Raw genomic sequence first — 16,366 nt, 5'->3', positions numbered from 1 at the left:
GCTTTTTTTTTTGCGGGATGAGTTGACGTTGTTATTGGTGCCATTTTCAGGCACGTGACATTTTTTGATCGCTTTCTATTCCGATTTTTGGAGGCAGAATAAACAAAAAACAACAATTCAGGAATTGTTTTTTTTGTTTTTTTTTTATTCTGTTCCGCGTGTGGTAAAATTGATAAGGCAGCTTTATTCTTTGGGTCAGTACGTTTACAGCGGTACCACATTTATATCGTATTTCTATGTTTTGCACTTTTACATAATAAAAGCAATTTTATAGAAAAAATTATTTTTTAGCATAGCTTTATTCTGAGAGCTATAACTTTTTTATTTATTGGCTGATGGAGCTGTATGGCAGCTTGTTTTTTGCGGGACGAGATGACTTTTTCAGCGGTACCATTTTTATTTATATTTGTCTTTTTGATCGCGTGTTATTCCATTTTTTGTTTGGCGGTATGGTGATAAAGCATTGTTTTTTGCTTCGTTTTTTATTTTTATTTTTTAACGTGTTCACTGAAGGGGTTAACTAGTGGGACAGTTTTATAGGTCTGGTTGTTCCGGACGTGGCAATACCAAATGTGTACTTTTATTGTTTTTTTTTTTTTTTTATATATAAGAATATTCATTGATGGGTACATTATATTTTTATTTTTGGTGGATTATTTTTTTTTATTTTTTTATATATATATTTTTACAATTTTTTTTTATTTTTTTTTTCACTTTCTGATAGTTTTTATACTTTATTACTTTGTCCCACTATGGGACTTTCACTTTTTTTTCTCTGATCGCCTGCATGGCACAGGAATGCAGCACCATCCCTGTGTCATGCAGGCTGTCAGCGCTGGACAGGGAGAAGATTTTTGGAGATGCACTGCGCATGTCCAAAAAATCTTCCTGCTGTCTGGTGACCCGGATGTTGTCATGACAACATCGGGTCATCATGGCAACATCCTGGAAGCCATGGCAGACAGCGCTGGAAGCCGGAAGAGGAGGTGAGTATCTGCGATCACCTCCTCTTGCCACCGCAATGCTGCGATCGACTTCGATCGCAGCATCGCGGGGGTTAATGTGCTGGGAGCGGTGCGTGACCGCTCCCTGCACATAGTACCGGGTGTCAGCTGTGACAATCAGTTGACACCCGGCGGCGATCGCGCCCGCACAGCCTGTATGCGCGCGCGATCGCCATGACGTACTAATACGGGTCTGGCTCTTAAGTCCCAGGGCACAGACGCGTATTAGTACGTCAAATGGGGTTAACAATGCACATGACTGTCACAAACACATGGACCACATTTTTGGGATGCTCACCTTTTTCCAGTTATGATGTATCTTTCATAACTGGGAAACCACCAGAAACCTAGGAAATGGGTTCTGAGCTTCTGAACATCATAGAAATATCAAATTTGATATCAATCTCCGTGAATATTGGTGACGGCAAACATGATGTATCCATCTTGGATGTGGGCCCCCCCATACCAAGATATGGAAGATGAAGGATTTTTATGTCTTGTGCAGCTGGGTGGGTTCACAAAACCGAGCCCCCGTGTGAGGTAAACAACATGGGTGTGTCCTAGTGTTTTGCCTCCTTACTAAAAACCAGAACGTCCATGTTGGCTCATTCCGACCCAGGGACGTCAGATGCAAGCACTCCTAGCTGCGTGGAGGAATCACACCTAATTTCCGGGGAGCCGTCCCCCCCCCACAGAATCTGAGACCATCACCTCGTGGCGCAGGTTTTGCTATTATTTACCCCTTTTATTTTAATAACTGTTTTGTGCATATATGTAAATTGTCTTTTATAATATCTTGTATATCTTTTGCAAACACTGCCAACTTTCAGGAGTAAATTATTATTTACTAGCTTCGTTCTTCTTGTCCTATGTTGAGCAAACCCGTTCCTCACCCGCTAATTCACGTTACTGAACGGGTACCTGATCCACCTGTTAAGAGATCGGTGGTGGCAGCATACGGTGTATTTATGTGATATTGTGGTTGAGGGTGGTGGGATTGAGGTATATATACGTTCCTGGACGGAACTGGTGGTATATATACATCCTGTCACATCACGTGCCGCAATAGTCGACATAAATGAGAGCAGCTGCGCCCTGTTGCTTATCCTCGGTCAATACCGTGTTTCACCAGCAGGATAAGGGGGTGCCAGAGTGCTGCAAGGTCTGACCAAGTTTTCCTGACAATTGGTGGCAAGCAGTGGGATCATAGGACATTAGTGATCTGGTTTGAGCAATCATTCCTCTCACTAAAAACTTGCACGGTTCTTACCTGGACCCTGCACAAAAGTTTTGAAGATTGAACTCAGTGTTTATTAGATCTGAGACAATACTGTATGTGCAGCAGTCACCCCTACCCTTCTTAGTTTTTTCTTTCTATTTGTATTTTGGTGATCAAGGTCATTGTTGGGGAGTTCTGGTACAGCCAGCAGAAAATGGACACTCTTATTGGAATATGTATAACCAAAGGCATGGACCCCCTCGGCAAAAACAAAGAACAAATGGCTGCTGCGCTGGCGCAACTGGAGGCAGAGCAAGCCCTTCTCCAGACCTCAGCAGGGCCAGGGGTCAGCCAAGATATGGACAGTACTGCTGCAGGGGTCCCACCTGTAGACGCATGCCGCGTCAGCGACCAGGGCAGCCTGGACCCTTATCTGCAGATGGCTCTACAGCAACTTCCTGCAGAGGATCATGAAGGACGGCTGAAAGTAATTCAGCAGCACCAGGAGGCTGACGAGCGGAGGCCCAAGCCCAGTCAGAGGCAGAGAGAGCCGAGCGAGAGGCCGAGCGGCAGGCCCAAGCTCAGAAGGCCCATGAACTGCAGATGGCCCAGCTCAGGATCTCACCATCCACCTCACGGAACGGTGAGACCAACAATGCGACCCTGTTTAAACCCCGTCCAGAGCATTTTCCTGTGATGTTAAAGGACAGCGACCTCGACACCTTTCTGAGGGGTTTTGAAAAGACTTGCAGACAGTACCAGCTGCCTGTGGACCAGTGGGCCCGGTACTTAACTGCAGGGCTGCGAGGCAAAGCTCTGGATGTGTTTGTGGCTCTTCCTCAGGGCCTAGATGGGAACTATGATGCCATTAAGCAGGCCCTAATCCAGAGGTTCCAACTGACTCCTGAGGTGTACTGTAAAAAGTTCCGGAACCTCCAACGTGGACCGCACGACAGTTACAGCGATGTGGTGCATGGGCTCAGAACCAACTTCAAGCAGTGGATCCAACGACTGTCAGCGACCACCTTTGAGCAGTTAAAGGACCTGATGGTGAAAGACCAGTTCCTGCATCTGTGTCCGACTGAGGTAATGGATCGGGAGCCACCAGATGCCAATAAAGCAGCGCAGATCGCAGACACCTACAAGGCCAACCGGAGGTGCGGAAGCCGGGCGTTGCCAGCTGGAAAGGGGGTAAGCCATCAACCGCCATCCCTGCCCCAGCATCCGACCTTCTGGAGGCCTTGTCCCCGTTACCAACGCCCGGCCTGCATCTGATGCCCGCAAGTGTTATTTCTGCAACCAGACTTGTCATTTCAGCGCCACTTGCCCAGAGAAGCAGAGGAAGAACCCCCCATCCAAGGTCCCAGGGCCTAATGCATCAATTCTTTTGGTGGGTGGGCCGGTTGGGAGGGCCTGTGAAAACTTGCAGTCTGTCACTGTGGTGGATACTGTCACTGTAGGCCTCAAGGACACTGGGGCCGAACGAACCCTCATCCGACCCGAAATGGAGTCCGCTGAAGCTTATTCCAGGAAAGACCCTGACTGTCACCGGGATTGGTGGTGTCCGATGCCCCTTGCCCAGGTTTTTATGGATTAGGGTGCGGGGAGTGGGGTGAAGGAAGTGGGAGTATCTGAAAACCTGCCTGCAAATGTTTTGTTGGGATCTGATTTGGGGAGGATATTTGCTTATTATATCCCTGACACCCCTGCCCGATCTGATACAGTTGTTAAGGTTAATGCTGATAATGTGAATGTCAAAGCTTTACCTGATGATGATGTATTTGAAGGTACAGGAGAACTCAGCCATGTCACGCTGCAGGGTGATATTGCTGAAGATCCCCTAGCAGGAGCAAGTGTCAGTGCTATGGGTAATGGAGAGAGGCACGGGGACCATGAAGCAGGTGGTGCTGTGCCAGCGACCAGTGTCACAGACTGTGATCTGGCTGATGGTAGCTGCCCCATAAGTAGCACTGCGCCTGAGGTAATGGGGGAGGATGGGGAAGTGGCACGCATAGCCGCGCAGGCTGATGGGACGGTGTTATTCCCCGGGGAGACGGCCTATATAGCCGCTGTTACCCGCAGTCAGAGTGCCCAGAACGCAAGTAACGCCCTGCCTTCTGGACCCTCCTCGGACAGAGGAATAACGGAATCAGTTAGGGACCCAGAGCCGGTCCCAGTGAGGACGTGGCCTTAACCTCACTTCTGGCTTCCTCCAGCCAGGAGTTTCAAGCAGCTCTGCACTCAGATGCTAGCCTAGACGCGTTAAGGAGCCTCGCTGAGAAACCCACCTCCGAGTCGGATAAGGAGAGGGTATTGTGGGACCATAGGAGGTTGTACTGGGAGACAGTTCCCTGTACACCCCAACAGGAGTGGCTGAGGGGAAGACAGCTGGTCGTCCCCTACCAATTCAGGGGTGAGTTGTTGCAGATCGCCCATGAGATTCCACTTGCTGGACACTTGGGGGTCAGCAAAACCAAGGCCCGGCTGTCTCACTACTTTTATTGGCCCAAAATGAGGACAGATGTGGTGAACTACTGTCACTCCTGTACCACGTGTCAGAGTGGGAAAGTCAGGGCCGGCTCCCAATGCCCCCCCTGATATCTTTGCCAGTGATAGAGGAGCCTTTCCAGAGGATTGTTGTGGACATTGTGGGACCACTGGCCATACCCAGCAGCTCTGGAAAACGTTTCATCCTTACTGTGATAGACTATGCTACCCAGTATCCGGAGGCAGTAGCCCTGTCCTCAATTAGGGCGGATAAGGTGTCGGACGCCCTCTTGGCCATCTTTTCGCGAGTAGGCTTCCCCAGTGAGATGCTTACCGACCAGGAGACCCAGTTCATGTGTTGCTTAATGGAGGCCCTATGTAAGAAAATGCAGGTGCAGCATCTGGTATCGAGCACGTATCATCCCCAAACCAATGGTTTGTGTGAGCGATTCAACGGTACCCTCAAACGGTTCTAGGAAGTTTCGCCCCCAGCAGTTTGCCCCCAGGTACATTTCGCCCCCGCACATTTCGCCCCCAGGATGTTTAGCCCCCGCACATTTCGCCCCCAGCATTTTACCCCCAGGATGTTTCGCCCCCGAACATTTCGCCCCCAGCTTTTTGCCCCCAGATGTTTTGGCCCCAAATTAGGCAGGGAATTTCGGTCTTGTGTTTTAGCCCTATGACCTCTTTCACAGTAGGCACTTTCCCAAGTGCTAAGCACTGGAAAATTGCTAAGAAGATTGCCAATTTTGAATATATAAGTCAATGGCTGGAAAAGCGAGGTGTTGTTTCGGCCAGCTCTTTTTATTTTATTACAGGAGCTATTTTTGAGCACTTAGCGTTCATCAATAGCCTGTATCTTATGGGTCATTACCGAGAGCGCTCACAAAAGTGCTCTCAAAAATGCTAGTAAAGCACGTGCTTTGGAGTTCTAAAACAGTGGCAGCATAAGGGTGCTTTCACACTTCCACTACATATGTACTACAGGCCTCCTGTTCGCTTCTGTAATGCCGCCGTTCCGCTAACCTGCAGCGGAATGAAAAGAAGAAAATGCTTTTCTTTTTGTTCTGACACTGATAGCGGAATGCGGTATTACGAAAGCGAACGGGCGGCTGCAGATCGCGGAACCCAGCCGTTCACATCTATGGGCAATGCAAGCAGAATGCCAGCATTCTGCCAGCATTGCCCCGGGGTCAGCTGGATGTCAGATCCAGAGCGGATCGACCTCTGGCAGCCCCAAACACAAGTGTGAAACCACTCTAAAATTACAGTGTGCAAGAGGCCTAAAATCAAAACAATTTTCAACTTTTACCTGACCCAGCACAGGCCTGCTTTGTTGCAAGTTTTGTTGCAGATGTAACAAGTAGCAGGTCAGGTGTCCAGCAAGTTACATTAGACTAGCTTTTATTCCATTTGTACATCAGAATATAGCAGTGTCTGAAATCTCCACAAAGAGAGAAGTGTACTGCCACAAAAAATCAGTCAGCTTCCACAGCAATTCACTTTCTACAACTATGAATTCAGTTCTGTCCAAACGTGGAAGGAGGAAGTTGGTCCATGAGAATCACATTTACTTATTTTCCAAACGAACCGCTGATGATGTCCATTCCATCTGGGTATGTGAAAAACGGTCGACTTGCATGGGACGTGTTTGGACCAATGAAGAATCTGGCAAAGTTGTGAAAGTAGTCAATCTTCACAGTCACGCAGCACCAGCTGCAAGACCTGAAGCAATCCGACTTGTTAATGTGGCAGGACCAGGACAAGGACAACACAGGAGACACCACAACAGATTCTCACAGACGTCGTTTCAGGAGCCCATTCTAATGTTGTAGCACTTCTCCCAAGGAAAGCATCTCTGAAGAGAACAATACGATTAGCAAGGCAGTTTAGCAATATCCCAAGGTTCCCTCAAACCCTTGATCAACTTGCTATCCCCCAGGAGTTTCAGGAGATCAGTATTGATGGTGTCCAGCAGCAGTACCTTCTGCATGACTCTGGTAAGCTACTTAACTATTTAACATTGTATTAAAACAATTCCATTATGCATAATTTTTTTTTTAAACAAAAATATATCATTTTCCACTGGGACAATATATGTTGTCAAAAAGTATTGGTTGGCCCCTTTACACTAGATTTTGCTTCAGTTATGAAATCAGAAAATCTGGAGCAAAATGTGAGTTTTTAATGTGAGATATGAACAGAGGCTTCTGATTAGGATATTTTTTTTCGTGAATTCATCCCAAAATTATCTGTCTGATGCTTGTTACACTTTTTCTGTTATTTCCTCTACTAATACTTTCATTTTAAATTAGGAAATGGACACAGCCGTATGTTGATATTTGGAACAAGAGACAATCTCCATCTACTGGCACAAACTAAAGAGTGGTTTGCTGATGGCATGTTTTTCACTACACCAGCCTTGTTTAAGCAACTTTACACAATCCATGTAGTCCATAGCGGCCTTGTTGTTCCGCTAGTGTGCACCTTGCTGACAGACAAGAGCTGTTCTACATACCAGAGGTTGCTGCAAGAGCTGAAGAACTTGCAGCCTGGACGGCAGCCAGACAACCTGATGTTGGATTTTGAACTAGCTGCAATACAGGCATTTGAAAGTGAATTCCCCAACCTTGAGAAGACTGGTTGCTTTTTCCACCTATCACAGTCGGTTTGGCGTAAAGTTCAAAATGAAGGACTCAAGATGCAATACCAAGGTGACCATGAATTTGCCCGTTGGATACGCATGATACCTGCCCTGGCCTTTATACCACCACAGAATGTTGTGCAATCATTTGAAGAATTGGTGGAAGATCCTGACTTTCCACGAGAAGCAATACCTATCGCCAACTATTTTGAAGACGGCTAATATCGGTCGAATGAATCGCAGAGGACGTCAAGCACCTTTGTTTCCAGTTCAACTCTGGAATGTGTATGAACGAACATTGAATGATCAACAGCGAACAAATAATGATGTCGAAGGATGGCACCGTAGCTTTCCAGAAACATGTGGTACTCTTTTCCAAAATATATACCGGTTCATTAACTGTCTGAAACATCAGCAAGAGCTCCATAGTTTTGAAATTATTCAGATAATAGCAGGAAATCCCATCGCTGCAAGAAACAAAAAGTATGCTGCAATTTCAGCAAGGGTTAAACGTATCGAGCAAGATTTCAATAATAGAAGCGTGATGGATTATCTGAGAGGCATTGCCTACAGCTTTGGATTTTAGTTCATGGTCACATATTGTATGTTTTGAGAGCAGTGTTTTTAGCTGTAAAATCATTCAAGCATTATAACCTGTAATTTGTCTTTTCTCTTTTTCTCTAATCCTTCCCCTCTATACCTTTTTATGTTTCTTGTTACAACAGTTTTGATATATACAGTTAAAGCATAACTCTCCAAAAAACATAAGTTCTGTTATAGTACCTGTGCCCATGATATTCATTTCCAAAGGAGACCTTCCAGCGGCTTCACTTCTGTGTGAAAAGTCTCCTCCAAGTTAAAGCTCCATGTGCTGCAGGATTTCAGTGGTGGCTAAGGAGGTTGTTTCTCCTTAGTAGCAGAACTTGTGGATGGATTCTAGAGGCTGTGGCTGCACAGGAGCATGCAACTACCGTAACAATAGATTCCCTATGATGTATAAAGGGCTGCTGGTTTACAGCCTTCTGCAGAGCCCCCCCCTATGTGTTCCGTCCTGTAACGGCTTTACACAGGCGGGGGGGAGCCCTCCTCGTCCAGGACAGAGCACATGAGCGGAGGGTGAAGGGGAGCTTTGCAGAGGGCTGTGAACAAGCAGCCCTGAATGTATCACAGGGAGCCAGGATCCGTTCTGCTACCAAGGGGGCTCGACCTCCTTAGTAACCAATGAAATCCTACTATTTTCCTGTCTGTTTGTAAAATGACTTATCTAGAAAACAATGTTTTAGAATAAAAAAAACTCATTTGATCAGAATTCTATATCTTAGACTCATATGGTGTATTATTAGTGATAAGCGAACCTGCCAAAGTTCAGTTCAGGCAGGTCTTTCCCGTATGCGAAAGATCCAGGAGCAAATTGCTAGAGACAAAACATCCAGGGATGAAATGCTGGGGGCGAAATGTTCGGGGCGAAACATCCTGGGGGCGAACTGCTGGGGGTGAAATGTTCGGGGCGAAACATCCTGGGGGCGAACTGCTGGGGGCGAAATGTTCTGGGCGAAACATCCTGGGGGCGAACTGCTGGGGGCGAAATGTTCGGGGCGAAACATCCTGGGGGCGAACTGTGCGGGGGCGAACTGTGCGGGGGCGAACCATCCAATTCCCGGCCCCCACATAGTCCTCCATACAGAATTATGGGCACCACAAAGTCCTCTATAAAATGTAATGGGCCCCACATAAACCTCCATACAGTATAATGGGCCCCATAGATTGCTCCATACTGTATAATGGCCCCATAGATTGCTCCATGCTGTATAATGGCCCCATAGATTGCTCCATACTGTAATGGCACCATGGATTGCTCCATACTGTAATGGCACCATGGATTGCTCCCTACTGTACAATGCCCCCCTAGATTGCTCCATAATATAATGGCCCCATAGATTGCTCCATGCTGCATAATGGCCCCACATGATACTGCTGCAAACTGTATAATGGCCCCATATATAACTCCATACTGTATAATGCCCCCACATGCTGCTGCATAATGTATAATGGCCCCATATAGTGCTCCATACTGTATAATGGCCTCATATATTGCTCCATACTGTATAATGGCCCCATATATTGCTCCATACTGTATAGTGGCTCCATACATTGCTCCATGCTGTAATGACCCTATAGATTGATCCATGCTTTAATGGCCCTATAGATTGCTCCATGCTGTAATGGCCCTATAGATTGCTCCATAAGTATAATGGCCCTATAGATTGCTCCATAAGTATAATGGCCCTATAGATTGCTCCATAAGTATACTGGCCCCATAGATTGCTCCATCCTGTAATGGCCCCATAGATTGTTCCATACAGTAATGGCCCCATAGATTGCTCCATAAGTATAATGGCCCCATAGATTGCTCCATGCCGTAATGGCCCCATAGATTGCTCCATAAGTATAATGGCCCCATAGATTGCTCCATGCCGTAATGGCTCCATAGATTGCTCCATGCTGTAATGGCCCCATAGATTGCTCCATAAGTATAATGGCCCTACAGATTGCTCCATAAGTATAATGGCCCCATAGATTGCTCCATGCTGAAATGGCCCTATAGATTGCTCCATAAGTATAATGGCACCATAGATTGCTCCATGCTGTATAATGGCCCCGTAGATTGCCCCATGCTGTATAATGGCCCCATAGATTGCTCCCTACTGTATAATGGCCCCATAGACTGCTCCATACTGTGTAATGGCCCCATATATTGCTCCATGCTGTAATGGCCCCATAGATTGCTTCATGCTGCATAATGGCCCCAAAGATTGCTTCATGCTGCATAATGGCCCCAAAGATTGCTCCATACTGTATAATGGCCCCATAGATTGCTCCATGCTGTAATGGCCCTATAGATTGCTCCATGCTTTATAATGGCCCCATAGATTGCTCCCTGCTGTATAATGGCCCAATAGATTGCTCCCTGCTGTATAATGGCCCCATAGATTGCTCCCTGCTGTATAATGGCCTCATAGATTGCTCCCTGCTGTATAATGGCCCCATAGATTGCTGCATGCTGTAATGGCCCTATAGATTGCTCCATAAGTATAACGGCCCCATAGATTGCTCCATAAGTATAATGGCCCCATAGATTGCTCCATGCTGTAATTGCCCCATAGATTGCTCCATAAGTATAATGGCCCCATAGATTGCTCCATGCTGTAATGGCCCCATAGATTGCTCCATAAGTATAATGGCCCCATAGATTGCTCCATAAGTATAATGGCCCTATAGATTGCTCCATAAGTATAATGGCCCTATAGATTGCTCCATAAGTATAATAGCCCCATAGATTGCTCCATAAGTATAATGGCCCCATAGATTGCTCCATGCTGTATAATGGCCCCATAGATTGCTCCATGCTGTAATGGCCCTATAGATTGCTCCATAAGGATAATGGCCCCATAGATTGCTCCATGCTGTATAATGGCCCCATAGATTGCCTCATGCTGTATAATGGCCCCATAGATTGATCCCTACTGTATAATGGCCCCATAGATTGCTCCATGCTGTATAATGGCCCCATAGATTTATCCATGCTGTAATGGCCCCATAGATTGCTCCATAAGTATTATGGCCCCATAGATTGCTCCCTGCTGTAATGGCCCTATAGATTGCTCCATAAGTGTAATGGCCCCATAGATTGCTCCATGCTGTATAATGGCCCCATAGATTGCTCCATGCTGTAATGGCCCCATAGATTGCTCCATAAGTATAATGGCCCCATAGATTGCACCATGCTGTAATGGCCCCATAGATTGCTCCATGCTGTATAATGGCCCCATAGATTACCCCATGCTGTATAATGGCCCCATAGTTTGCTCCCTACTGTATAATGGCCCCATAGATTGCTCCATGCTGTATAATGGCCCCATAGATTGCGCCATGCTGTAATGGCCCCATAGATTGCTCCATAAGTATAATGGCCCTATAGATTGCTCCATGAGTCTAATGGCCCTATAGATTGCTCCATAAGTATAATGGCCCTATAGATTGCTCCATAAGTATAATAGCCCCATAGATTGCTCCATAAGTATAATAGCCCCATAGATTGCGCCATGCGGTAATGGCCCCATAGATTGCGCCATGCTGTAATGGCCCCATAGATTGCTCCATAAGTATAATGGCCCCATAGATTGCTCCATGCTGTAATGGCGCTATAGATTGCTCCATGCTGTATAATGGCCCCATAGATTGCTCCGTGCTGTATAATGGCCCCATAGATTGCTCCATGCTGTATAATGGCCCCATAGATTGCTCCATGCTGTATAATGGCCCCATAGATTGCTCCATGCTGTATAATGGCCCCATAGATTGCTCCATGCTGTAATGGTCCCATAGATTGCTCCATGCTGTAATGGCCCTATACATTGCTCCATGCTGTATAATGGCCCCATAGATTGCTCCATGCTGTATAATGGCCCCATAGATTGCCCCATGCTGTATAATGGCCCCATAGATTGCTCCATGCTGTATAATGGCCCCATAGATTGCTCCATACTGCATAATGGCCCTATAGATTGCTCCATACGTATAATGGCCCTATAGATTGCTCCAAAAGTATAATGGCTGCATAGATTACTCCATGCTGTAATGGCCCTATAGATTGCTCCATGCTTTATAATGGCCCCATAGATTGCTCCCTGCTGTATAATGGCCCCATAGATTGCTCCCTGCTGTATAATGGCCCCATAGATTGCTCCCTGCTGTATAATGGCCCCATAGATTGCTGCATGCTGTAATGGCCCTATAGATTGCTCCATAAGTATAATGGCCCCATAGATTGCTCCCTTCTGTATAATGGCCACATAGATTGCTCCCTGCTGTATAATGGCCCCATAGATTGCTCCATGCTGTAATGGCCCTATAGATTGCTCCATAAGTATAATGGCCCCATAGATTGCTCCATGCTGTAATGGCCCCATAGATTGCTCCATGCTGTATAATGGCCCCATAGATTGCTCCATGCTGTATAATGGCCCCATAGATTGCTCCATGCTGTATAATGGCCCCATAGATTGCTCCATGCTGTATAATGGCCCCATAGATTGCTCCATGCTGTATAATGGCCCCATAGATTACCCAATGCTGTATAATGGCCCCATAGATTGCTCCCTACTATATAATGGCCCCATAGATTGCGCCATGCTGTATAATGGCCCCATAGATTGCGCCATGCTGTAATGGCCCCATAGATTGCTCCATAAGTATAATGGCCCCATAGATTGCTCCATGAGTCTAATGGCCCTATAGATTGCTCCATAAGTAAAATGCCCCTATAGATTGCTCCATGCGGTAATGGCCCCATAAATTGCGCCATGCTGTAATGGCCCCATAGATTGCTCCATAAGTATAATGGCCCTATAGATTGCTCCATGCTGTATAATGGCCCCATAGATTGCGCCATGCTGTAATGGCCCCATAGATTGCTCCATAAGTATAATGGCCCCATAGATTGCTCCATGCTGTAATGGCCCTATATATTGCTCCATGCTGTAATGGTCCCATAGATTGCTCCATGCTGTATAATGGCCCCATAGATTGCTCCATGCTGTATAATGGCCCCATAGATTGCGCCATGCTGTATAATGGCCCCATAGATTGCTCCATGCTGTATAATGGCCCCATAGAGTGCTCCATAAGTATAATGGCCCCATAGAGTGCTCCATGATGTAATGGCCCTAAAGATTGCTCCATACTGTATAATGGCCCCATAGATTGCTCCATAAGTATAATGGCCCTATAGATTGCTCCATAAGTATAATGGCCCCATAGATTGCTCCATGCTGTATAATGGCCCCATAGATTGCTTCATGCTGTAATGGCCCTATAGATTGCTCCATAAGTGTAATGGCCCCATAGATTGCACCATGCTGTATAATGGCCCCATAGATTGCCCCATGCTGTATAATGGCCCCATAGATTGCTCCATGCTGTATAATGGCCCCATAGATTGCTCCACGCTGTAATGGTCCCATAGATTGCTCCATAAGTATAATGGCCCTATATATTGCTCCATGCTGCATAATGGCCCCATAGACTGCTCCATACTGCATAATGGCTCCATAGATTGCTCCATACTGTATAATGGCCCCATAGATTTCTCCATAAGTATAATGGCCCCATAGATTGCTCCATGCTGTAATGGCCCCATAGATTGCGCCATGCTGTAATGGCCCCATAGATTGCTCCATAAGTATAATGGCCCCATAGATTGCTCCATAAGTATAATGGCCCTATAGATTGCTCCATAAGTATAATGGCCCCATAGATTGCTCCATGCTGTATAATGGCCCCATAGATTGCGCCATGCTGTAATGGCCCCATAGATTGCTCCATAAGTATAATGGCCCCATAGATTGCTCCATAAGTATAATGGCCCCATAGATTGCTCCATGCTGTAATGACCCTATAGATTGCTCCATGCTGTATAATGGGCCCATAGATTGCTCCATGCTGTATAATGGCCCCATAGATTGCTCCATCCTGTATAATGGCCCCATAGATTGCTCCATGCTGTAATGGTCCCATAGATTGCTCCATAAGTATAATGGCCCCATAGATTGCTCCATAAGTATAATGGCCCCATAGATTGCTCCATGCTGAATAATGGCCCCATAGATTGCTCCCTGCTGTAATGGCCCTATACATTGCTCCATGCTGTAATGGCCCCATAGATTGCTCCATACTGTATAATGGCCCCATAGATTGCTCCATACTGTATAATGGCCCCATAGATTGCTCCATACTGTATAATGGCCCCATAGATTGCTCCATAAGTATAATGGCCCCATAGATTGCTCCATGCTGTATAATGGCCCCATAGATTGCTCCATAAGTATAATGGCCCCATAGATTGCTCCATGCTGTAATGACCCTATAGATTGCTCCATGCTGTATAATGGGCCCATAGATTGCTCCATGCTGTATAATGGCCCCATAGATTGCTCCATGCTGTATAATGGCCCCATAGATTGCTCCATGCTGTATAATCGCCCCATAGATTGCTCCATGCTGTAATGGTCCCATAGATTGCTCCATAAGTATAATGGCCCCATAGATTGCTCCATAAGTATAATGGCCCCATAGATTGCCCCATGCTGTATAATGGCCCCATAGATTGCCCCATGCTGTATAATGGACCCATAGATTGCCCCATGCTGTATAATGGCCCCATAGATTGCGCCATGCTGTATAATGGCCCCATAGATTGCTCCATGCTGTATAATGGCCCCATAGAGTGCTCCATAAGTATAATGGCCCCATAGAGTGCTCCATGATGTAATGGCCCTAAAGATTGCTCCATACTGTATAATGGCCCCATAGATTGCTCCATAAGTATAATGGCCCTATAGATTGCTCCATAAGTATAATGGCCCCATAGATTGCTCCATGCTGTATAATGGCCCCATAGATTGCTTCATGCTGTAATGGCCCTATAGATTGCTCCATAAGTGTAATGGCCCCATAGATTGCCCCATGCTGTATAATGGCCCCATAGATTGCCCCATGCTGTATAATGGCCCCATAGATTGCTCCATGCTGTATAATGGCCCCATAGATTGCTCCACGCTGTAATGGTCCCATAGATTGCTCCATAAGTATAATGGCCCTATATATTGCTCCATGCTGCATAATGGCCCCATAGACTGCTCCATACTGCATAATGGCTCCATAGATTGCTCCATACTGTATAATGGCCCCATAGATTTCTCCATAAGTATAATGGCCCCATAGATTGCTCCATGCTGTAATGGCCCCATAGATTGCGCCATGCTGTAATGGCCCCATAGATTGCTCCATAAGTATAATGGCCCCATAGATTGCTCCATAAGTATAATGGCCCTATAGATTGCTCCATAAGTATAATGGCCCCATAGATTGCTCCATGCTGTATAATGGCCCCATAGATTGCGCCATGCTGTAATGGCCCCATAGATTGCTCCATAAGTATAATGGCCCCATAGATTGCTCCATAAGTATAATGGCCCCATAGATTGCTCCATGCTGTAATGACCCTATAGATTGCTCCATGCTGTATAATGGGCCCATAGATTGCTCCATGCTGTATAATGGCCCCATAGATTGCTCTATGCTGTATAATGGCCCCATAGATTGCTCCATGCTGTAATGGTCCCATAGATTGCTCCATAAGTATAATGGCCCCATAGATTGCTCCATAAGTATAATGGCCCCATAGATTGCTCCATGCTGAATAATGGCCCCATAGATTGCTCCCTGCTGTAATGGCCCTATACATTGCTCCATGCTGTAATGGCCCCATAGATTGCTCCATACTGTATAATGGCCCCATAGATTGCTCCATACTGTATAATGGCCCCATAGATTGCTCCATAAGTATAATGGCCCCATAGATTGCTCCATGCTGTATAATGGCCCCATAGATTGCTCCATAAGTATAATGGCCCCATAGATTGCTCCATGCTGTAATGACCCTATAGATTGCTCCATGCTGTATAATGGGCCCATAGATTGCTCCATGCTGTATAATGGCCCCATAGATTGCTCCATGCTGTATAATGGCCCCATAGATTGCTCCATGCTGTAATGGTCCCATAGATTGCTCCATAAGTATAATGGCCCCATAGATTGCTCCATAAGTATAATGGCCCCATAGATTGCCCCATGCTGTATAATGGCCCCATAGATTGCCCCATGCTGTATAATGGACCCATAGATTGCCCCATGCTGTATAATGGCCCCATAGATTGCCCCATGCTGTATAATGGCCCCATAGATTGCTCCATGCTGTATAATGGCCCCATAGATTGCTCCATGCTGTATAATGGCCCCATAGATTGCTCCACGCTGTAATGGTCCCATAGACTGCTCCATAAGTATAATGGCCCCATAGATTGCTCCATGCTGTAATAGCCCCATAGATTGCTTCATGCTGTAATGGCCCTATAGATTGCTCCATGCTGCAGAATGGCCCTATAGATTGCT

The sequence above is a fragment of the Phyllobates terribilis genome, unplaced genomic scaffold, assembly GCF_046119375.1.
Source record: "Phyllobates terribilis strain yellow unplaced genomic scaffold, ASM4611937v1 Scaffold_685__1_contigs__length_823148, whole genome shotgun sequence".
Classification (NCBI taxonomy): Eukaryota; Metazoa; Chordata; class Amphibia; order Anura; family Dendrobatidae; genus Phyllobates; species Phyllobates terribilis.
Note: the sequence above shows the minus strand (reverse complement) of the source record.